The following is a 25657-nucleotide window of genomic DNA, read 5'->3' on the forward strand; positions in this document are numbered from 1 at the left end:
CTTCTCAGCACAGGGACCCTCGGTCCAAAGGGCACGCTATTCTCCTGGCTTTTGTTTCTTGGTGGTATGAGGTCCCCGTGTCTCTCTGCTCACTTCTCTCTTTTATATCTCAAAACAGATTGATTTAAGACCCAGTCTAATCTTTTAGATTGAGTCCTGCCTAATTAACATAGCTGCTGCTGAGCCCACCTCATTAATATTGTAGAGGTAGGATTACAACATACATTCGGAAAATCACATCAGATGGCAAAATGGTGGACAATCACACAATACTCAGAATCACGGACTAGCCAAGTTAACACGTATTTTGGGGGGACACAATTCAATCCATAACAACCACATTGAAATACATCATTAATCTGCTTACAACCTTTAATTAATCACACTGGTTGCAGATGAATTACAGACCCTTCAACCACCACTCGAAGCTTTCCATGACCTGGGTCTCACCATTTCAGCTGTACTCTCTTCTACTAAACTGTAAAACATGTGCCTTAAACTGGCTAAACTAGGCCATTTGCTTAACAGCCTTCGCTGTCTCCTTGCTGGGCCTCCCCGCATCCTGAATGCCTTTTTACCCTGTGCTCCTGTTGAAATTTTTCTCCTTTTGAATCCATTTCAAACACCACCTTCTCCATGGGGTTTAGAAGTTATCACACCAAAATATAATCTCTGACTCCATTGGCAACTTCGGCAATTTGTTCTGCACTGATCTCGCTCCTTTATTTAGCAGGTCAGATTTGTTGGCGTTACAGTTAACAAAAAGTAGATACGTAGTTATAGTCCTCACCCCTACAGGCCTTTCCTATGGGAACCAATGAGACCGCAAGAAAAGACAACCCCTGGGCTTATGTGGGATGGTTAGCTTCTGGAGCTTTGCAGAAGACTACTTGTTTTTCTCTCTATTGTTGTTGACATAAATAGACAATGCTGAATGAAAAACAAACTCATAAATGATCTCCAAGTTAGCCCTGAAGTTTCCAGCACTGCTCAAACACGTGTGTAACTTAAACTTTTCTTTTGCTGTGGTCTTGCAGACAAACTAAGAGACTCCTAAGGTTTTCCATAAATACCCCTCTGGAATGTCACTCTCTTCAAGGTTACTTTTTATCCGTATATGAAATCTTTCCTGAGATACTGGACAATAAATTTTATTCAGTATTCCTAATTACCTCATAGGTTACAAAATTCAATAGGGCAGGAACTGTGTCATCAGTGTCTTTGGACTTCTTGATTGTACCTTGTACAAAGCCATTATCTAGAAGGATATCAATAAAGGTATTTTTTATTTTATTTTACAGTTTATTTTTACATTTTCTTCAGGAAAACGATGATAGCATCTGAGAACATACTTCAAAATCAGTTGAAAGAAACTTCGAGAGTACAGGCAAATTACCTAATTAGAAAATATAAAAAAAGAAGAAAAAATCTCTTAACAGAGCATAGCAAGTATGTACTACTGTGATTCTCTGAATCTCTGTATATAGGCTACAAGTCCCAATTCAGGGAACCAGCTCCTAGGGAAGGCTCTCTCCTTCCGACACACCTGGGGAAGGTCCCTGTTGTTAATATTGCCCTGGTCTAGCAGCCTCTCAGCACAGGGACCCCAGTTCCAAAGGACATGCTCTGCTCCTGGCACTTCTTTCTTGGTGGCATGAGGTTTCACTTCTCTCTGCTGGCTTCTCTCTTTTATATCTAAAAAGAGATCGACTCAACATACAACCTAATCATTTCAAATCCAGTTCTCTATTAGGTGTAAAGATGAGGGTTTCATATGAGGTAGGAAGACTAGGGTTTATTCTGGTCTGCACTTATATTGCCAGATTTAAAAGGCATTGTTTATACCACCTTTTGTAAACAAATAAATAAACACATGGGAAATAGATAGCCGAACAATGAACTTGACCAACTGAACGGAAGTAGAAGTCTAGCAGTTTAAATGTGTTCTCTCCTCTCCTCTGCTCAAACGTACTCTCCTCTAGAAAACAAGATTTGTCAGGGAGTTTCCTTGGAGAAGCACCTTGTCATTTCATCACTCTTTATGACAACTGTGGAATGCAAGAGGGAAATTCTGCCTTAAGAATTCCCCAGTATCATGTTGCCCCAAGTTGAAACTGATCACATTTATCAAACACTATTGAAGTGCTAATGTTATGCATTGTTAGCCACAGTTAATGCAATCAAGGGAACACCTTCAGTACGTGTGTGCGCGTGCGCGTGCATGTGTATGTGCATGTCCAAGGGCTGTTCTTTGAGTAGGAGAGATTAGAGCATAGGCTAGTGTGAGCTCTCCTCTTTTTAAACACAGACATGAGGATTTCTGAGTCAGTTTGGTGGGATGCTAACACTTCCTGATACATCTTTTTCTGATATGGAATGAAAAATGTACATGAAAATGTAAGGAGACAGATTCAAAGAGAGACTGAAACAGTTCTTAAAAACAGAAAAAAGACAAAGCTATACATTATAATGAGGGAGAATTTGTATTAACTGTAGTTTTGGTGGAAACCCTGGTGGCGTAGTGGTTAAGTGTTACAGCTGCTAACTAAGATGTCAGCAGTTCAAACACACCAGGTGCTCCTTGGAAACTCTATGGGGCAGCTCTACTCTGTCCTATAGGGTTGCTATGAGTCGGAATCAACTCGACGGCAATGGGTTTTGGTTGGGTAGTTTTGGTGGACTTGGCCAGAGAAACATAATCCTGAAATACCCATATTCTGCTTTCCGAAGCAAAACAGCATGTATGGGCCAGAAGCTGTAAAAACAAAAGGGGACTGGGGGAGTTAAATATGATTCCCAGTATTGTCTGGTTGTCCGCCATTTTGTCATCTGATGTGATTTCCCTTTGTGTTGTAAATCCTGCCTCTATGATGTTAATGAGGTGGGATTAGTGGCAGTTATGTTAATGAGGCAGGACTCAGTCTACAAGACTACCATGTGTTTTGAGTCAGTCTCTTTTGAGATATAAAAGACAGAAGCAGCAAGCAGAGGACATAGGGACTTCATACAACAGCCAGGAGAATAACATGTCCTTTGGACCTGGGATTCCTGTGCTAAGAAACTCCTCAACCAGGGGAAGATTGAGGACAAGGACTTTCCCCCAGAGCCAACAGAGACAAAAAGCCTTCCCCTGGAGCTGGCACTCTGAATTTGGACTTCTAATTGGACTGTGAGAGAATAAACTTCTCTCATTAAAACCATCCACTTGCGGTATTTCTGTTATAGCAGCACCAGATGACGAAAACATCCATATTCTGCTTTACGAAGCAAAACAGCATGCGTGGGCTGGAAGCAGTAAAAGCAAAAGGGGAGTGGGGGAGTTAGACAAGTCTGCTGGCCTTTTGCTCAAGGATATAAATGCGACACTGACTAAAACTTAGTAACAGCCTTCTCTCCTTCAACAATAACATGACAGTTATTTTCTTCTTTTATCAAGAAATAATCTTCAAAACAGATTCTATGCCCAGTTACTTCTACGGGAATTTTTTTCCCTAAAGTTTAAAAAATGGAAAATTTCTATTTAATAAGCTAAGTCATAACATGGTAAAGATTGAAAAACTCTATCCATGTATTTTTATAAAGATACCGATATTGATGCAAACCTGAATAAGAAAGTCACCCTAAAGAACACTATATAGATAAACCTCATATATGAATAAAAGGGAAGAAATACTAAATATAGTAGTATCAAGTGAAATTTAAATGACTGTAGTACTTACTAATTTTTTCATCTTCCCAGCGAACTATTCTCCTCTAAATAGCACAGGTTGGGTTCCCTGGAAAGCAAACTCTGAAATGCTGTGTTTAGCAGGCAAGGTGTTTATTAAGACATGCCCATCGGATCAATACCTGTGGGAAAGTAGGAGTGGACAGAAGGAGAAGTTGAACTGTGATGCAAGTCCCAAAACATCCCCACTGACCCCACAGTCAAGCTCTGGAGCTGGAACAACCCTTTAGAATTGTCCTGAGTTTGGCTGAAATGGTTAGGCCTTTTTATTCCCATATCAACCAGTCTTTGGATGTGGGCCACCCCAGGAAATGAGAGGACCTTGAATGAGGCATCTCTCACATCAAATATTGGGAAAGAAGAGCTCTTTACTCTGCTGGTAGCCAGGCCTCCTGTCACACAGAAGGCACCTTTCTATTCCAATACTGAATGAAAGCGACACCTAGACAGAGCGGGAGAGACTGAAAAAAAGCTCTAGGGTCCACAGAATCCTATATGTAATTCCAGAGGGCCTAATTACTTTAGCTTTTCCTTCGATTCTCCGAGATACTCCAAAATCTTTTCCAACTATAGGAGTAAAGAAATCCCCCTTCTTTTTAAGCTAGTGTGTGTTGACTTTCTGTTACCTGACTGATGCACAATGTCAGGTTAAGCTAGTTGTTGTTATTAGGTGCCGTAGAGTGTGTTCAGACTCATAGTGACCCTATATACAACAGAAAGAAACACTGCTGGGTCCTGCACCATTCTCACAACTGTTTTTACGCTTGAGCCCATTGTTGCTGCCACTGTGTCAATCCATCTTATTGAGGGTCTTCCTCTTTTTTCACAGAGAAGCTCCTGGTCCAGGGAAAGACTGATAAGGCCGACAGAGAGAGAAAGCCTTCCCTCGGAGCTGACGCCCTGAATTTGGACTTCTAGCCTACTAGATTGTGAGAAAAATTAATTTCTCTTTGTTAAAGTCATCCACTTTTGGTATTTCTGTTATAGCAGCATTAGATGACTAAGACAGTTACCTAGTACTTCTATAGAAGAAATGCCACAAGTGGGTGGCTTTAAGAAACAGAATTTTATTTTCTCAGAGTTTAGGAGGCTAGAAGTCGAAATTCAGAGTGTCGGGGCTAGAGGAAGACTTTTTCTCACTATTGACTCTAGGGGAAGTCCTTGTCTCTTTTCAGCACCTGTTTCTTGGTTCCTTGGAGATGTCATATGGCATGGCATCTATCTTCCCCACTCTATGCTTGCTTGCTCAGTCTGTTCTTTTTATTTCTCAAGAGACATTGATTTAAGACACAAACTATCCTAATACTACCTCATTAACATAAAAAAGAAAAGCCATTCCCAGATGGGATTATTATTTTTTTTTTATGGGGGTTAGGATTTACAATATTTTTACAACATATTTTTGGGGACCACAATTGAATCCATAACATGTTGTTACCTTATATGGCAAAAGGAACTTTGCAGACATAATTAAGTTAAGGGTCTTGCGATGAGATTATCCTGAATTATCTGAGACCCAATGTAGTCATAAGGATCCTTATAAGAGGGAGGCAATAGAGCTGGGGATGGGGATGATGGAAGGAGAGATTGGAATAATGTACTTTGAAGATGGAGGAAGAAGCCACAAGCCAAGGAATGCAGGCATCGTCTGTTGTTGTTGTTAAGTGCTATCAAGTTGGTTCTGACACATAGCAACCCTATGTACTGCAGAATGAAACATTGCCTGGTCCTGCACCATGCTCACAATCATTGTTAGGCTTGAGCCCATTGTTGCAGTCACTGTGTCAATCCATCTCATGGAGGGTCTTCCTCTTTTTCCCTGACCCTCTAATTTACCAAGCATGATGTCCTTCTCCAGAGACTGATCCCTCCTGATAACACATCCAAAGTATGTAAGACACAGTCTGGCCATTCTTGCTTCTAAGGAGCATTCTGGCTGTACTTCTTCCAAGATAAATTTGTTCATTCTTTCAGCAGTCCATAGTATATTCAATATTCTTCACCAAAACCACAATTCAAATGCGTCAATTCTTCCTCGGTCTTCCTTATTCATTATTCAGCTTTCCATGCATGTGATGTGATTGAAAATACCACGACTTGGGTCAGGCGCACCTTAGTCCTCAAAGTGACATCTTTGCTTTTCAACACTTTAAAGAGATCTTTTGCAGCTGATTTGCCCAAAGCAATACATGGCTTGATTTCTTGACTGCTGTTTCCATGGTTGTTGATTGTGGATCCAAGTAAAATGAAATCCTTGACAACTTCAATCTCTTTTCCGTTTATCATGATGTTGCTTATTGGTCCAGCAGTGAAGGTTTTTGTTTTCTTTATGTTGAGGTGTAATCCATACTGAAGGCTGTGGCCTTTGATCTTCATCAGTAAGTGCTTCAAGTCCTCTTCACTTTCAGCAACAGAAACAATAGAGGGGAAGAAGTCATGAAGAAGATGATTTCATATGGTTTCCCAGATCTGGAATTCCCACTCCAAGAGGGTTGTGATTTTATTCCCTTACATATTCTCACCACTTAGAATAATGCCTGGCATATAGCGGAAACCAATAAGTATTTGTTGAAAGAAGAAGGAAGGAAGGAAATGAATTTCCAGGTTGAAAGAGCTCACTAAGTGCCTAGAAAGAAAAAGAAAAATAGAACCATCCAAGGTGGTTCATCATCATGACATTTCAGGATATGAGGGATAAAAAGAACACCCCACAGGCTTCTAGAGAGAAAAGAAAAAAAATCAGTGTATACAAAAGATGAGTAATCAAAGTGGGTTTGGAAAGTGAGTTTTCAAAAGCAACAATCGAAGTAGAAGGCATTGGAACAATGCCATTATAATTCCTAAGGAAAACCCAGAATTCAACATCCAGCCAACCTATCAATCTAGCATGAAGGTAAAATACAGACATTTTCAGACATAAAATTTCTCAAAAAACCCATTTCTTTTCTAGCTTTCCTTAGGAAGCATACGCTCCACCAAAGTGAGGGACCAAACCAAGAAAGGGAAAGACACAGGCTACAGGAAGTGGAAGGTTTGGCTCAGCAGAGAGGTGAAGGGAGATCTCAGTGTGCTGGCCGTGTACCAGGAGTAGAGAACAACAAGTCCACATTGAAACAGGTCAGGAGGTTCTTGGAGAAATTTCTACATGAATGAGTAACATCTTGGGAAAGGATTTACACTTTTAATGGAGTGGTTGGGTATTGGATGAATGGTTTTTTAAAAAAATCAAACAACAATAATAAGAAATAAGACTATTATTCCCCCACGTGTCTGTCAGTTTGTCGTACTGTGGGGGCTTGCGTGTTGCTGTGATGCTGGAAGCTATGCCACTGGTATTCAGATACCAGCAGGGTCACCCATGGAGGACAGGTTTCAGCTGAGCTTCCAGACTAAGACAGACTGGGAAGAAGGGCCGGGCAGTTTACTTCTGAAAAATATTAGCCAGTGAAAACCTTATGAATAGCAGCAGGACATTGTCTGATATAGTGCTGGAAGATGAGCCCCCTAGGTTGGAAGGCACTCAAAAGATGACTGGGGAAGAGCTGCCTCCTCAAAGTAGAGTCGACCTTAATGACGTGGATGGAGTTAAGCTTTCGGGACCTTCATTTGCTGATGTGGCACGACTCAAAATGAGAAGAAACAGCTGCAAACGTCCATTAATAATCGGAACCTGGAACGTGTGAAGTATGAATCTAGGAAAATTAGAAATTGTCAAAAATGAATGAAACATTGATCTCCTAGGCGTTAGTGAACTGAAATGGACTGCTATTGGCCACTTTGAATCAGACAATCATGTAGTCTACTATGTTGGGAATGACAACTTGAAGAGGAATGGTGTTGCATTCATCGTCAAAAAGAACATTTCAGGATCTGTCCTGAAGTACAATGCTGTCAGTGATAGGATAATATCCATACACCTACAAGGGAGACCAGTTAATACGACTATTATTCAAATTTATGCAGCAACCACTAGGGCCAAAGATGAAGAAACAGAAGATTTTTATCAGCTGCTGCAATCTGAAATTGATCAAACATACAATCAAGATGCATTGATAATTACTGGCGATTGGAAGGTGAAAGTTGGAAACAAAGAAGAAGGATCAGTAGTTGGAAAATATGGCCTTCGTGATAGAAACAATGCCAGAGATCGAATGATAGACTTTTACAAGACCAGCAACTTCTTCATTGCAAATACCTTCTTTCACCAACATAAATGGCGACTATACACATGGACCTCACCGGATGGAGCACACAGAAATCGAGTAGACTACATCTGTGGAAAGAAGCGATGGAAAAGCTCAATATCAGTCAGAACAAAGCCAGCGGCTGAATGTGGAACAGACCATCAATTGCTCATATGCAAGTCCAAGCTGAAACTGAAGAAAATCAGAGCAAGTCCATGAGAGCCAAAATATGACCTTGAGTATATCCCACCTGAATTTAGAGACCATTTGAAGAACAGATTTGACACATTGAACACTGGTGACCAAAGACCAGATGAGTTGTGGAATGACATCAAGGACATCATCCATGAAGAAAGCAAGAGGGCACTGAAAAGACAGGAAAGAAAGAAAAGACCAAGATGGATGTCGAAGGAGACTCTGAAACTTGCTCTCGAACGTTGAGCAGCTAAAGCAAAAGGAAGAATTGCTGAAGTAAAACAACTGAACAAAAGATTTCAAAGGGCGGCTCGAGAAGACAAAGTATTACAATGACATGTGCAAAGAGCTGGAAATGGAAAACCAAAAGGGAAGAACACGCTCGGTGTTTCGCAAGCTGAAAGAACTGAAGAAAAAATTCAAGCCTCGAGTTGCAATAGTGAAGGATTCTATGGGGAAAATATTAAACGACGCAGGAAGCATCAACAGAAGATGGAAGGAATACACAGGGTCATTATACCAAAAAGAATTAGTCAATGTTCAACCATTTCAAGAAGTAGCATATGATCAGGAACTGATGGTACTCAAGGAAGAAGTCCAAGCAGCTCTGAAGGCACTGGCAAAAAACAAGGCTCCAGGAATTGATGGAATATCAGTTGAGATGTTTCAACAAACAGATGCAGTGCTGAAAGTACTCACTTGTCTATGCCAAGAAATATGGAAGACAGCTTCCTGGCCAACTGACTGGAAGAGATCCATATTTATGCCTATTCCCAAGAAAGGTGATCCAACCAAATGTGGAAATTATAGAACAATATCATTAATATCACATGTAAGCAAAATTTTGCTGAAGATCATTCAAAAATGGCTGCAGCAGTATATCGACAGGGAACTGCCAGAAATTCAGGCTGGTTTCAGAAGAGGACGTGGAACCAGGGATATATTGCTGATGTCAGATGGATCCTGGCTGAAAGCAGAGAATACCAGAAGGATGTTTACCTGTGTTTGATTGACTATGCAAAGGCATTTGACTGTGTGGATCATAATAAACTATGGATAACACTGCGAAGAATGGGAATTCCAGAACACTTAATTGTATTCATGAGGAACCTTTACATAGATCAAGAGGCAGTTGTTTGGACAGAACAAGGGGATACTGATTGGTTTAAAGTCAGGAAAGGTGTGCGTCAGGGTTGTATTCCTTCACCATATGTATTCAATCCGTATGCTGAGCAAATAATCCGAGAAGGTGGACTATATGAAGAAGAACGGGGCATCAGGATTGGAGGAAGACTCATTAACAACCTGTGATATGCAGATGACACAACTTTTCTTGCTGAAAGTGAAGAGGACTTGAGGCTCTTAGTAATGAAGATCAAAGACCACAGCCTTCAGTATGGATTACACCTCAACAGAAAGAAAACAAAAATCCTCACAACCGGACCAATAAGCAACATCATGATAAATGGAGAAAAGATTGAAGTTGTCAAGGATTTCATTTTACTTGGAACCACAATCAACAGCCTTGGAAGCAAAAGTCAAGAAATCAAAAGATGCATTGCATTGGGTAACTCTGCCGCGAAGGACCTTTTTAATGTGTTGAAGAGCAAAGATGTCACCTTGAAGACTAAGGTGCGCCTGACCCAAGCCATGGTATTTTTAATCGCATCATATGCATGTGAAAGCTGGACAGTGAATGACTAAGACCGAAGAAGAATTGATGCCTTTGAATTGTGGTGTTGGCGAGGAATATTGAATATACCATGGACTGCCGGAAGAATGAACAAATATGTCTTGGAAGAAGTACAACCAAAATGCTCCTTGGAAGCAAGGATGGCGAGACTGCAACTTACATACTTTGGTCATGTTGTCAGGAGGGATCAGTCTCTGGAGAAGGACATCATGCTTGGCAAAATACAGGGTCAGTGGAAAAGAGGAAGACCCTCAACGAGGTGGATTGACACAGTGGCTGCAACAATGGGCTCAAGCATAACAACAATTGTAAGGATGGCGCAGGACTAGGCAGTGTTTCGTTCTGTTGTGCATAGGGTCGCTAAGAGTCGGAGCCGACTCGACGGCACCTAACAACAACAACAACTTCATGACTCAGCTGTGAAATGAATTCTCAGAGTCATGTGACCACTGGATGTGCTATAACCAATAGTATAATGTAACAGCATAAGGAGATAGGAAGGGTTCGTGAGTGCTGAGGGGTGGGGAGTGGGCGAAAGAGCCTACAGCTGAAATATCAAGATGTAGCAATATAAATGTGTTATCTAGAGATTATTGAGATAAAACACCAAATGAATTAGCTGAAAAAGTTGAAAGTGGTTGCCTTTAGTAGAAGGGAAAGTCAACAGGAGAGTAGATACTCTATTTTATAACTTGTTAGGTACTGTCGAGTTGGTTTCAACTCACAGCAACTCTGTGTACAACAGAACAAGACACTGCCCAGTCCTGCGCCATCCTAACAACTGTTGCTATGTTTGAGTCCATTGTTGTAGCCACTGTGTCAATCAATCTTATTGAGGGTCTTCCTCTCTTTTGCTGACCTTCTACTTTACCAGGCATGATGTTCTTCTTCAGGGACTGATCCCTACAAAGTACAGGGTAACACGTTCAAAGTGCATAAGATGAAGTCTTGCCATACTTGCTTCTAAGGAGCACTCTGGGTGTACTTCTTCTAAGACAGATTTTTTTTGCTCTTCTGGCAGTCCGTGGTATATTCAATATTCTTTGCCAACACCATAATTCAAAGGCATCAATTCTTCTTCAGTCTTCCTTATTCATTGTACAGATTTCTCAGGCATATAAGGTGACTGAAAATACCATGGCTTGGGTCAGGTGCACCTTAGTCCTCAAGGTGATGTCTTTTCTTTGCAACTCCTTTCCAATTGTATGTGGAGTGCCTTCTAACCTGCGGGGCTCATCTTCTAGCACTATAACAGACAATGTTCCACTGCTATTCATAAGGTTTTCATTGGCCAATTTTTTCAGAAGTAGATCGCCCGGTCCTTCTCCCTAGTCTGGCTTAGTCTGGAAGGTCTGCTGAAACCTGTCCTCCATGGGTGACCCTGCTGGTATTTGAAATACCGGTGCATAGCTTTCAGCATCATAGCAACATGCAAGCCCCCACAGTATGACAAACTGACAGATGAGTGGTGGATTTTATAACTAGCCTTGTAGAATTATTTGGCTTTTTAAACACTGTATGTATAACTTTAATAAAAATTAAATAATGAAAGAGAGAGAATAGGAAGGAAGGGATGAAGGAAGAGAGAAGCAAGGGGGGAGGGGAAAAGGAAGGAGAAAGGGAAGGAGTAAGGAAAATGATGTCAAAGCTTCAAGGGGTTTCATGGCACATGTATTGTTTCCTGTTACTGGTGTAACAAATCACCATAAACTTAGTGGCTTGTTGCTGTTGTTAGGTGCTGGCGAGTTGGTTTCGACTCATAGTGACCCTATGTACAACTGAACAAAACACTGCCTGGTCTCGCACCATCCTCGCAATCATTGTTATGCGTGAGCCCATTGTTTCAGCCACAGTGTCAATCCATCTTGTTGAGGGTCTTCCTCTTTTTCACTGACCCTCCACTTTATCAAGCATGATGTCCTTCTCCAGGGACTGATCCCTCCTGATGACATGTTCAAAGTATATGAGATGAAGTCTTGCCATCCTCGTTTCTAGTGAGCATTCTGGCAATACTTCTTCCAAGATAGATTTGTTTGTTCTTCTGGCAGTCCATGGTATATTCAATATTCTCCACCAACAGCATAATTCAAAGGCATCAGTTCTTCTTTGGTCTTCCTTACTCATTGTCCAGCTTTCAAATGCATATGAGGCAACTGAAAACACTATGGCTTGGGTCAGGTACGCTTTAGTCCTTAAAGTGACATCTTTGCTTTTTAACACTTTATGGGAAAAATGTATTTATAATTAATTAATTTATTTATTGTGCTTTAGGTGAAAGTTTACAGCTCAAGTTAATTTCTCACACAAAAATTTATACACATATTGTTATGTGACCCTAGTTGCCATCCCTATAATGTGACAGTACACTCCTCCTTTTCACCCCAGGTTTCCCACATCCATTCAAACAGCTACTATCACTTTCTGCCTTCTCATCCTGCCTCTGGACAGGAGCTGTCCATTTAGTCTCCTGTATCTACTTGAACTAAGAAGTACATTCTTCACGAGTATTATTTTATGTTTTATATTTCAGTCTAATCTTTGTCTGAAGCGTTGGCTTTGGGAGGGTTTTAGTTCTGGGTTAACAGAGGATCTGGGGGCCATGGCTTCGGGGGTTCTTCTAGTCTCAGTCAGACCATAAAGTCTTGTCTTTTTATGTGAATTTGAGTTCTGTACCACACTTTTCTCCTGCTTTGTCAGGGACTCTCTGTTGTGTTCCTTGTCAGGGCCATCATTGGTGGTATACTTTTTTACCACTGTAGAGAGATCTTTTGCAGCTTGAAATGACACAAATTTATTATCTTACACTTCTGGAGTCAAAAGTCTGAAATGGGTCACTGGGCAAAATCAATGTGTCGGCAGGGCTACTTTCTTTCTGGAGGCTTCAAGAGAGCATCTGTTTCCTTGCTTTTCCAGCTTCTAGAGACCTACCCCCAGTCCTTGGTTCATATCCCCTTCCTCCATCTTCAAAGCCAGCATCAGTGCATGTCTGTAACCTTGCTTCTATCGTCACATCCCTTCCTCTCCCACTTCTAAGAACCCTTGTGATTACATTGGGCCCACCTAGCTAGCAGCCCTGGTGGGCAGTGAGGAGCCCTGGTGGCGCAGTGGTTAAGAGTTCGGCTGCTAACCAAAAGGTCGGCAGTTTGAATCCACCAGCCACTCCATGGAAACACTATGGGGCAGTTCCACCCTGTCCTATACAGTCCCTGTGAGTTGGACTCAATGGCGATGGTTTTTTTTTTTTGCATGTAATCCAAGATAATTTTCATATTTTGAAGTCAGCTGATTAGCAATTTTGATTTCATCTGCAACCTTAATTTCCCCTTGCCATTTAATCTTGCATATTCACAGGTTCTGGGGATTAGGATGTGAACACCTTTGGGGGGGGATTTTTCTGCTTCCCACATCACTACATGACAAACTCAATGAAAGAAATACAGTGCTGATTAGAGATAAACTTAATGGCCAATAAAACCCCATTTTCCAAGATAGATACAGGTATAATAGGTATAGATATGGAACTAGAAATTGATGGAGATACGAAAATGTTCTCACACACAAATAACATGGAACAGGCAAACGTTTTAAGTAGAGGAGTCTTCTAAACATCTAGAAATCACACAAGATAGAAAGACACTGAGTTGGCCTACGTTTCAAGGCAGCTCTGTCTAATACGCATTTAATTAAATAACATTTAATTTATATCACCCCTAAACTCATACCAAGGAGCCCTGGTGGTGCAATGGTTAAGCACTTGGCTGCTAATGGAAAGGTTGGTGGTTTGAACCCACCCAGCAGTTCTGCAGGAGAAAGACCTGGCAACCTGCTTCTGTCAAGATTAAAAAAAAAAACAAAAACCAAACCACTGTTGTTGAGTCGATTCTGCCCTACAGCTGAGAAAATCCTATGGGGCAGTTTTGCTCTGTCACATGGGGTCGCTATGAGTCGGAATCAACCCCATAGTACCCAACAACAACAAACTCACATCAACAAATAAGATGTAACAAAGTCTCCAATAATAAAAAGAAAAACCAAACCCGTTGCCATCAAGTTGATTCTGCCTCATAGCAACCCTACAGGACGGAGCAGAACTGCCCCATAGGGTTTCCAAGGAGTGGCTGGTGAATTCGAACTGCCAACCTTTTGGTTAGCAGCCGTAGTTCTTAACCACTTTGCCACCAGGGCCTCTTTCGACACTGAATCTATAATTACAACAGCAACAGCGAAAAGCTCACGTTTCTTAAGCACGTATAATGTGCCATGCACGGAACTAAAGGTGTTTACACGTCATCTCATTTAATTTTATCTCCAGTCCCATGAGCTGAATACTGAGCCTCAGGTCAGTTAAATGACATCCTCCAGGAGACCCAGCTCAAAAGAAGAAGATTCAGGATTGAGACTCAGCTCAGTCCGACTTCAAACTCTGTGTTCTTTCCACTACTGTCCACTGCCATCTCTAATTGCAGAGCACCAGGGCCACCGTGCCCCCTCAAGGCAACAGCAATCAGTAAGACAACATTGAGACAGTCGGTTAGACATGGGAGACTGACTGGTTTGATGGAGTGCATTGACACCAAGAAGAAGGAAAAATATTGAGAACCAATGACATGCCCAGCTCAGTGTGGGTTTCTCACCAATTCGTTTTCTCATTCAATCCTGTTTGTCTGAAAGTACAAGTAACACCTGTCTCTTGGAACATGTTAGCCTAAAGAGTAGAGTGGAAACGTATTAACCAATTCCCTGGTTACTCTTATGTGACGAATGAGCATAAATTTTATGTTTTAAACATCTGAAAAATGTGTCCGATTTTATTGGAACAGTGTAGATTCCAGAAAAGCATTGGAGGTCGTTTTCTGTGCTGATTCTTTCTAAGCATTACTTAACTACTTTGTAAAATAAGTTTTTGACTTTTAAATTCTTGATTTTAGTTCATCCTAGCAGCTAAATCACAGGAAAAGAGTTGGTTCATTTGAAACCCAACTTAAGGAAAGTATATAAAGCAATGGGGCAAGAGACATAAAATAAAGGGAAAACGTGGTTAGTTCGAAATGTTCTAGCTTTTAATTCTACTTAAGAATCTGGCCCATGGAGTTCTGAGATCACAGGGAAATAGAATCCTTATTTTATTTATCTGTCAAAGAATAGCATGTTTTTTGATCACTGGGTTTTATATGCCAATCTAGTTTTCATTTTCTTTAAAGCAACAATTTTAAAATTAGTTAATCTTCAGACAAAAAGTACCAGTCAAACTGAGAATCATAAAACACTTAAGGGGTGTGGATTTTCCCAACAACTTTAATGGGGGCTATTTAAAAACATAGTTGTAATCATTTCACTGCATTTCAGTCTTGCTTTGAAGCCCACATTACTCCAACCAGTTCCTGTCGCTAAATGAGAATCATGAAATATAGGTGCCAAAAGTGACAAAGTTGGGCTTCCACCTTCTCAATATCCAGTTGCAGAAGATGAAACAGACGTTAAAGATACAGAAGATATGGACTGATGGATATATAAACCAAAAGAACCAAACCCAGTGCCGTTGAATGGATTCCGACTCACAGCGCCCCTACAGGACACAGTAGAGCTGCCCCCTAGAGTTTCCAAGGAGCGCCTAGTGGATTTGAACTGCTGACCCTTTGGTTCGCAGCCGTAGCATTTAACCACTATGCCACCAGGGTTTCCGATGGATATATTAAAAATACACACACTGATAAATTGTTTTCAAGAAAAATTTCAAAATAAAACCAGAAGATTTGTCCATCTCGGTCCTCCTGGCTCAGGGCCTTTGAAAAGTTTTGTTAATTGATGTTAGCCATACACAGATCTGGAAAACTGAGTTTTGTCACTTTTGAAAAATAATACTTTTGTGAACAGAAATTTTCATTATTACTTACTAGAAAGAAAGACTTTAAAATCTCTGTTAAGGCTTCTCATTTTTGAGAAACTGAGGCACAGAGAGATTGAGTGACCTCTCTTTTCAAGATTACACAATCTTCACTGTAGAAATATACTTTCAAGTCAACAAATACGTGGTCTAGTATTTTGTGTAATTGTTCGTTCATTCAAAAATATTTTTGCAACAGCTACCACGGAGGCCCTGGATAGTACAAATGGTTAACACACTCAGCTGCTTACCAAAAGGTTGGAAGCTCAAGTTCTCCTAGAGGTGCCTCAGAAGAGAGTCCTGGAGGTCTGCTTCTGAAAACCCAGCCATTGAAAACCCTATGGAGCACAGTTCTACCCTAACACAGGAGGTCTCCACGAGTCAGAGCTGACTCAGCAGTGACTGGTACCATGTGCCAGGCACAGGATTATGACACTGGGGAAAAAAAAAAAAAAAAAATCCCTTCATTCAAGAAGCTAATCATAGTCTGGGAAAGACAGAAAAGCAATCAAACACCTTAAAATTTAGCTAGAGGGAAGGACATGAAGGGAGGTAAGAAGCTGAAAATTGAAGGGCGGGTGGTTAGGGGAATCATGACGGGAAAGGAAGTTGGAGATGGAGCCAGGCACCCGAAGTTGGAGATGGAGCCAGGCACCGGAAGTTGGAGATGGAGCCAGGCACCGGAAGCTGGAGATGGAGCCAGGCACTGGGCCATGTGGGGCTTTGTACCGCACCGTAAGACTCTGTATTTTATTAAGAGTAACCGGAAGCTTGTAGAGGGCTTTGACCAGGAGCTGTTTCCCGCACGGTAAGACTCTGTATTTTATTAAGAGTAACCGGAAGCTTGTAGAGGGCTTTGACCATGAGCTGTTTCCCGCACGGTAAGACTCTGTATTTTATTAAGAGTAACCGGAAGCTTGTAGAGGGCTTTGACCATGAGCTGTTTCCCGCACGGTAAGACTCTGTATTTTATTAAGAGTAACCGGAAGCTTGTAGAGGGCTTTGACCAGGAGCTGTTTCCCGCACGGTAAGACTCTGTATTTTATTAAGAGTAACCGGAAGCTTGTAGAGGGCTTTGACCATGAGCTGTTTCCCGCACGGTAAGACTCTGTATTTTATTAAGAGTAACCGGAAGCTTGTAGAGGGCTTTGACCATGAGCTGTTTCCCGCACGGTAAGACTCTGTATTTTATTAAGAGTAACCGGAAGCTTGTAGAGGGCTTTGACCAGGAGCTGTTTCACTCCGTCATGTTGCTTCCCAAAAAACAGTTTATATTTACAGCTCTAAATGTTTGGCTTACTTAAGCTATGGCTATACTTCCATTTAATTTATTTCAAAAATTTATGTCTACATTTTATTTGATATGGCAAACCGTATCTTCCTCAGAGACACCCCGACTTCAGTGAAGTTGTTGCTTTCCAAGCACCAGGCAGATTTGCTCGGTTTGAGGGTCAGATGTTCTATTTTGTTGTCTTCAGATCTAGATTTCTTCCTCAAGATTTCTCCCTCCCACTTACCTAAGGCCTGTTTCCTGTCATTTCTAGGGAGAGCAAAACAACAATTTCTGTCCCTTTCTGGAGAAGTTCAAAATCCACTACATTTTTACAGACGCAATGACAGCAATGCTATAAGAACAAATAAAAACAAGAACTGTAGATAGCATACATCTTGGGTGTTGTGGAATGGCTGTGATTTCAAATATTTAGGGCAGTGGTTAAGCGTTTGTTGGCTAACCAAAAGGTCAGCAGTTGAAATCCACTGCCCACTCCTTGGAAACCCTATGGGGCATTTCTACAGTGTCCTATAGGGTCACTATGAGTCAGAATTGGCTTGATGGCAATGGGTTTTAATGAGATGTCCCTAAAACAAGGAGCACTGGTAGCACGGTTGCCAAGCACTCAACGGCTAACCAAAAGGTTGGCGGTTGGAACCCACCAGCCGCTCCGAGGGAGAAAGATGTGGTAGTCTACTTCTGTAAAGATTACAGTCTTAGAAAACCTATGGGGCAGTTCCACTCGGTCCCTTAAAGTAGCTATGAATCAGAATTGACTAATCAGCAATGGATATGTCCTTGAAATAGACTTATACTCATTGCTCCATTATGTCTGGTTCAGAATAGGTGATGACAGTACTTATTTCAGAAGTCCTGATGGGGCAGTGGTTAAAGCGCTCTGCTGCTAACCAAAAGGTCGATGGTTGAACCCACCAGGTGCTCCATAGGCGAATAGGAGAAAGATGTGCCTAGTCTGTGTCGTTAATGATTACAGCCTTGTAAACCCTATGGGGCAGCTCTACGCTGTGCTAGAGGGTCCCTATGAGTCGGGATTGACAGGAGTGGGTTTTGGTTTGGGGTATTATTTCTCTTCCTGTAACCAAATGAAGTGAGATTTGATCAAAACAGCCTTCAACTGATCTCACAGGGCTATACGGTCACCTTGGAAACATGTGTCAATATGCTTCCATCTTTTCATGTCTTAAAGACAAAGGAAGTTTCATGAAAAATGTTGATTATTGAGGAATAGATCAGGATCTTTCCTTCCTTATTTTTAAGTTTCGGGTTTTATCGGCCTCGGAAATAGACATTCATCTTCAGCATTGGGGCAATTAACAAGGTCCTTTAGCTAAGGAGCATGGATTGTTAATACTACTGCAATAAAAATTTCCAAAGAGAAGAAAGGCTGACAAAAGAAAGAACAGAGAGAGAGACAAAGACACAGAGACAGAGACAGAGACAGAAAGAAAAAACAAAAAAAGAAAGGAGAAAACCCTCTGCCACCAAACCTACTGGAAAATATTTAAATTCATTCTAAGGCTTAAAACATCATAATTAACTTATTTCTGTTCAAAAAAATAAAAAATTCACTGCCATGGAGTTGATTCTGACTAACGATGACCTCGTGCATCACAGACTAGAACTGTTCCATAGGGTCTTCTTTGCCGTAATCTTTAAGGATGTATCTCTCCAGGTCTTTTTTCTGCTACACCACTGGCTGGGTTCGAACCGCCTTTAGGTCAGCAGTCGTGCACAAACTGTCTGTACCACCTGGAAACTTCTGTTCTTTAAGCATCCCAACTCTGTTCTGTTTTTCATTTCAACCCAGCTAGTACTCTTGTCTTTGAGCATATTTTGAATGTCGGGATTTGCTCACGTTTTGATATTTTCAATCTGTACCAAGTAAATTAGTGTGTTCTGCTGCAAAGTCGTTTACTTAGCAAGATAGCCGGTGATTTAACCGGATTTTGTAAACCAAAACAACAGAAAATATGTACTGAGAACAATCCTGACAGAGACTAAGGATGTCTCCTTCTTTTAAATCCATCTATAGTTTCAGTGTAAACCGCATGACAATTAGCTGTTTTTTTTTTTTTTTTTGTGACAAAACATTCTTTGTCACAAGTAGGCTCATATTCACGTATAAATGTATCTAGTGAATAGCAGAATAAGGAGGGGACCAAGTGAGCGGACTCTAGACTCAGGCTTTACTAGACCTGTGAGTTGAGTAAGTTAATACCTTCAGGCCTCTGTTTTTCTGTTTTTCCATCTGCAAGTGGAAATAAGAGAACTCGCATCAAGTGTTTAGTACAGCGTCTGACACATGTGTGAGCTATTTGTTGTAATCAAGGTGGCCCCAAATCTCCCCCTCTCAGCCCTACTACCCAAGGGCAGTTGCCTTGAGGCACAGCTGTTCATCAACTGTCAGAGACCACAGCGATTGTGAGTCAGAAAGTACCTTAAAGGTCTCTGAATTCAACCTCCCACATTTCAGAGATGAGGAGCTGAGACCCAGGTCAGAGAACTATGGCTCAGAGGCACCTAGTTATTGGCAAAAATAATATCAGAGCCTAGGTTTCCTCATTACCGGGCCCACTGTCTTCCTGTAATTCAAGCTGAAGCAAACTTCCTCTTGTGAGTTACATGCACCAGAGTGGTGCTAAGACACCATGTAATGACTGGCATTGTCAGGACTTGACTGGCCATTGGCAGTGTCCCCTCTCCCCCCGGAATGTAGTCCCAGGGCAGTGCTGGTATCAGGGCTGGAGTGGAGGGTGGCAGCTGGAGCCTGGAGATGATCTTTGATGCTTGGAGGAGACATCTAGAACTATCTTTGTAAAACACACATCAGATCATGTCATTCCTCCACCAACATTTTCCAGTGGCTTCTCATCTCACTCCAGATAAAATCCCATGTCCTATCAGTGTCCTTTCAAGCCCAGTGTGACTTAGCCCCGTCCATCTCTCCCACCGCCCTCTCACTGCTCTCCCCCACCTCCCTCTGTGTCAGGCCCCATGGCTTCCTTGCTCCCTCTGGATCACACCAAGCACACTTCTGCCTCAGGGCCTCCATTTATCACTCCCTCTATCTGGAGCCTCCCCCTCCAGACAATGTGTAGTAGGAGGAACTACCGGATTTATCTGACACCTGTCCTGGCAAATTCAGTCCAGGGATGTCCCTCCCTAGACCTTGAAGTCATAATCTCATATGTCTGTGGGTCTATGAGATGGTTCTAGTACACTTCCCTGAATGAAGTTCCTTACCTGGAAATCAGACTCAAAAGAGTCACCATGGCTCTGTTAATTTGATCAGAGATATGTATCTGAAACCCTTAAGTACTGTCTGAAACCCCCGAGATCTTATGAACACAGCATTTACATGCTCTATCGATATCAGCCAAAGTTCCTCAATTTACAACAACAATAACAAAAATTACAATAATAAGTCTTTCTCTTTTTTCTTACTGTACACCAGGCGGTTCTCAGCTTTTCACATGCCTTATCTCAAAAAAAAAAAAAAAGTTTTTTTTTTTTATCTCATTTATCGTTATAAAGTAGGTACCATTATGATCCTTACTTTGGAGGGGAGGGATCAGGCACAGAGAGCTTAAGTGACTTGTTCAAGGTCATAGAGCTATTTAGGGCAGAACTGGGTCCATTCAGTGTTTCTCAATTATTCATCTTTCATTGTTTCTCAGTTATTCATTTGACAACCCTGGTGCTTCTGGAGTGTATGGGGAAAGTGCAGAAGTCTTCTTTGGTCCTCTACTATCAACTCAAATGACAAGCAAGTTGTCATTGACCAACTGATAGCTGAAGGTCTTTGCATTCCGTATTTAACAAAGGAATGAAGGCTTTTGGCAGAAATATTAGTTTGCAATCTGCCATTTCTAGATTCAACTCTGAAATATAATTCTCTCTCTCTCATTTTCCTGTTCGTATGTGAAGCATTTGAAAGCGTACAAGGCTAACACATTTCCCCACCCACTGCTCTGCCACCCTAAAGTCACTCATTGACCCCAGCAGGCCTCAGAGGTCCCACAATCAAAAAAAAAAGTGCTAAGTGAAGCAACATTGCAGTCAGTGTGACAATTTTCAAAGAGAAAGTCTTCCACCCTTTTTTTTTTTCCCCCAAAGAGCCATGCTATTAGGACAGAGAAAAGCAATGGTATATGAGGCCACACATCTGGTCAGCTAGGTTTTCGGTCAGTACAATAAGTCCCTGGATTAAGAACGTATGACTTAGGGACGACTTGTACTTAAGAATGAGCTTCCATAAAGCCTACTGTATCAAGGTATGTACCCACTACTTTGTGAGGCTCATGAAAACATTGCCATTATTATTCTGTACTGTATTATTACGTTTAAGATGTTTTAGTGTATTTGGAAGTGTTTCTTAAGGTGTTTTATATACATAACCCGTTGCCGTCGAGTCAATTCCGACTCATAGCGACCCTACAGGACAGGGTAGAACTGCCCCATACGGTTTCCAAGGAGCGCCTGGTAGATTCGAACTGCCAGCCTTTTGGTTAGCAGCCGTAGCTCTTAACCACTATGCTGCCAGGGTTTCCAAAAGGTAAAATATATACCATACACTAAGACAAACTTTTCACTGATGCTAAATAAGAACTGTATGTACCTGTTCCGACTTACCTACAAATTTGACTTAGAGACACACTTAGGAATGGATCTTGTTCGTAATCCGGGAACTGCATGTACTTAAAACAACCACCCACTATCTATGAGAAAAATTGAATGTGTGTCTTATCAGTAGTCCTCAAACGGGGGCGATTTTGTCCTCAAAGGGACACAACAATATCTGAAAACTTTTTTGTCTGTCGCAAGCTGGAAAGGCTAGTGATAGAGGCCAGATGTTCTACAAAGCACAGGACAGTCCTCCACAAAAAAGAATTATCTGGCCCTGAATGTCAATAGTGATGAGGTTAAGGAACACTTGCCTATAGTAAAATAGTTGCTTTCCGTGTTTCTAAAATGAATCAGATAATAAAAGTGTATTTATTGGGCACCTCCAATCTTCCAAGTTCTGTGACAGGTCTTGTGCTAGGCCTTTCTCCTAGAAAACGAAACCCAAACCAAACCAAACCCACTGTCGTCGAGTCGATTCCAACTCATAAGATGAAAGAAGAGAAAATATGTAAATAAGCATGTGACAGATTTCCACTTCTGAGAGGGCGGAGTAGATGTAGTTTTCCATAGTGTTTCTCTAAGTGTGTTAGTTTCTTAGTGTCTCTATAACAGAAATACCACAAGCAGGCGGCTTTCACAAACAGAAATTTATTTTCTCACAGTTTAAGAGGCTAGAAGTCTGAATTCAGGGTACCAGCTCTAGCGAAAATTCTCTCTGCTTCTCTAGAGTTCTCAAAATTCCTTGGAGATCTGCACATGGCACCATGATTCCTCTATTTGTGCCTTGCTTTTTTCTGTGACTAATCTGTTCTTTTTATGTCTCAAAGGTGGTTAAGTTTAATATACACCCTACACTGCTATGGCCTCGTTAATACAACAGAGAAAACCCTATTCCTAAATGGGATTACACCCACAGGCATAGGGCTTAAGATTCCAACACATATTTTGGGGGGACAAAATTCAATCCATAACACTAAGTACAACTAAAAACTCTGGATGTTATACATAAGAGAAACATGAAAAGACTGAAATGTGGAGAGAAGAAAGCAGACTATCTAGGGAACCAAGGAACAATATGGTGGTGAGTTTCCTTTTTTGCCTCATATATCCCAAACTTGGGGCAAAAAAAGCAGAGAACCCAGAAATGCCAATAGGTACAGACCAAAAAAGCCCCAACAAAACCCAAAGGACCAGGAAAGGGGAAGACTAACAAATCAGAAAACTTTTAGACAGTAACCTCTCAACACCATACACCAGAGAAAAAAGCTGTAACCCCATCACCACCCATGCCAGCAAAGACCAAGTATGGAGCTTAGACTTCTACAGTCAAGAGGCTGAAGTAAGGCTCTCCAAAAACCTCAGCAGGGCGATGTCAGAGGAGGCCAAGTCAGAAGCTGGGACTTTCATTCCTACTAGCCAGTAATGAGCCAGTAATGTGTGCCATGGTGTCAGTGGAGATCACTTGGGGAGGCTACACATTCACCCCTACCCAGCAGTAACAAGGCATCCTTCCTCCTCCTTGCTGGAGTGGTGTCAGTGGAGGCCAAATGGAGAAGCAGGACTTTTACACATCAGCCAGCAGTAATAAGGCCACTTTCACTGAGGTATTAATGGAGACTACATGGGGAGTCAGGACTCCTACCCCCACCCAGTGATAACAATGAGCACCAACCCATCCCCTTGGGTGTCAGCAGAGGCTGAGTAGGGAACTTGGATTTCTACTTCCATTTAGCAGTAATTCTTGATGGAGCAGTATTAAAAAAAGCCAAGTAAAACAAAAGGTTTAAATAAGATCCAAGTCTTAAGCATAATATGAAATGAACGGGTTTCAATAAAAAATCACTCATCATACCTAGAACAAGGAATATCTCATAATGAATGAAAAATATAATCAATAGATGTCAACACGGAGATGACATGGATGCCAGAACTATCTGACAAAGATGTTAAAGAACTCATGATAAACACGCTTCAATGAGCAGTTACAAACACTTGAAACAAATGGAAAACAAACAAACCACAAAAAAATCCAATGTCTCAGCAAAGAAATAGAGGACAAAGAAGAATCAAATAGAAATCTTAAACTGAAAACTGTAATAATCAAACTAAAAAGTTCAGTGGATGGGCTCAATTGCAAAATGGAGGGGGAAGAGGAAAGAATCTAAGCGATCTGAGCAAAAAAAAAAAAAAAGAGACAGAAAATAGAGGGAAAAAATGGATAGAACCTCAGGGAGCTATGGAACTAGCGCAGAAGATCTAGTATTTGCGTCATCAGAATCCTAGAAAAGAAAGGGGCTTACAAAATATTTTTTAAAGAAAAATGGTTAAAAAATCCCAAATTTTGCAAGACACATAAACTACAGATTCAAGAAATGGAACAAAGTTCAACAGGATAAAGTCAAAGAAATTCATAGTAAAACAATGACACCAGTACACTACAAAAAGATATTCATATATAATATGATACCTTGAGCAACCATTAAAGAAGATACACAAAGAGATACACTCAGAAAACAATATCATAATTAAACTGCTGGAAACTAAAGACAAGAAAAAAATTCTTGAAAGCAGTCAGAGAAAGCCAGTACCTTACCTATAGGGGAAAACAATTAAAATAGCAGCGAATTTCTCCTCAGAAACAATGAAGTTCAGAAGGAAGTGGCACAATATTTTACAGTTGCTAAAAGAAAAGAACTGTCCACCCAGAATTCTATACCCAGCATAAATATCTTTCATAAATGAAGGGGGAAATTAAGACACTCTCACATGAAAGAAAACTAAGAGAATTTGTCACCAGGAGACCTACCCTAAAAGATTGACCAAAGCAAGTCCTCTAAACAAAAAGAAAATGATCAAAGAAGGAGTCTTGGACCATCATGAAGGACGAATAGGCATGGTAAGTAAAAATATGGGTAAATATAATAGGCTTTCTTTCTTTTCTGGAGTGTTCTAAATTATGTTTGATTGTTGAAGCAAAAATTGCAACACTGTCTGATGTTTTTCTAAATGTATGTAGAAGAAACATTAAAAACAATTATTTTAAAAATGGGAAGACTAAAAGGAAGTTAGGGGAGGTAAAGTTTCTATACTTCACTTGAACTGGAAAAATGAGGACACCAGTAGGCTGTCATAAGTTATGTATAAATAATGTTAATACCTAAAGCAACCATAAAAAGCTATACAAAGAGATACACCCCAAAACACTAGCATTAAAAAAGAAAAACAAAAAAACACTAGCATTTAAAAGAATAAAATACCTAGGAATAAACCTAATCAGGAAGATGAAAGACTTGTATGCTAAAAACTATAAAACATTGTTGAAAAACATTAAAGAAGACATAAATAAATTGAAAGACATCCTATGCTCTTGGAAGATTTAATATTGTTAAGATGGCAATACTACCCAAAGTAATCTATGGATTCAATACGATCCCTATCAAAATTCCAACAGCCTCTTTTGCAGAAATGAAAAAGCCAATCCTCAAATTGATATGGAATTTTAAGGGGCCCCAACAGCCAAAACAATCTTGAGAAAGAAAAACTAGAAGGGCTCACACTTTCCACTAACAAAATGTACTATAAATCTATAGTAATTAAAACAATGGTATTGGTATAAGGATAGCAATAAAGACCAATGGAAGAGAACTGAGAAAGTTCAGAAATAAACTCATACATTTATGGTCATTTGATTTTCAACAAGAGTGACAAGTCCATTAGATGAGGTAGAAAATAGTTTCTTCAACAAATGATGTTAGGATAACTGGATCACCACATGCAAAAGAATGAAGTTAGACTTGTAACTTCACACCATATACAAAAATGAACTCCAGATGTATCAATGACTTAAATATAAGGACTAAAAGTATAAAAATCTTAAAAGAAAACATAGGGATAAAGCTTCAAAACCTTGTTTTTGACAACGAATTTGTAAATATGACTCCAAAAGCATGAGCCGGGGGCGGGGGGAGACAAAATAGATAAATTGGACTTCATTAAGATGAAAATGTTTGTGCATCAAAGGACTTTATAAAGAAAGTGACGAGTTAACTTACAG

Source organism: Loxodonta africana, chromosome 27 (genome assembly GCF_030014295.1).
Source record: "Loxodonta africana isolate mLoxAfr1 chromosome 27, mLoxAfr1.hap2, whole genome shotgun sequence".
NCBI lineage: Eukaryota > Metazoa > Chordata > Mammalia > Proboscidea > Elephantidae > Loxodonta > Loxodonta africana.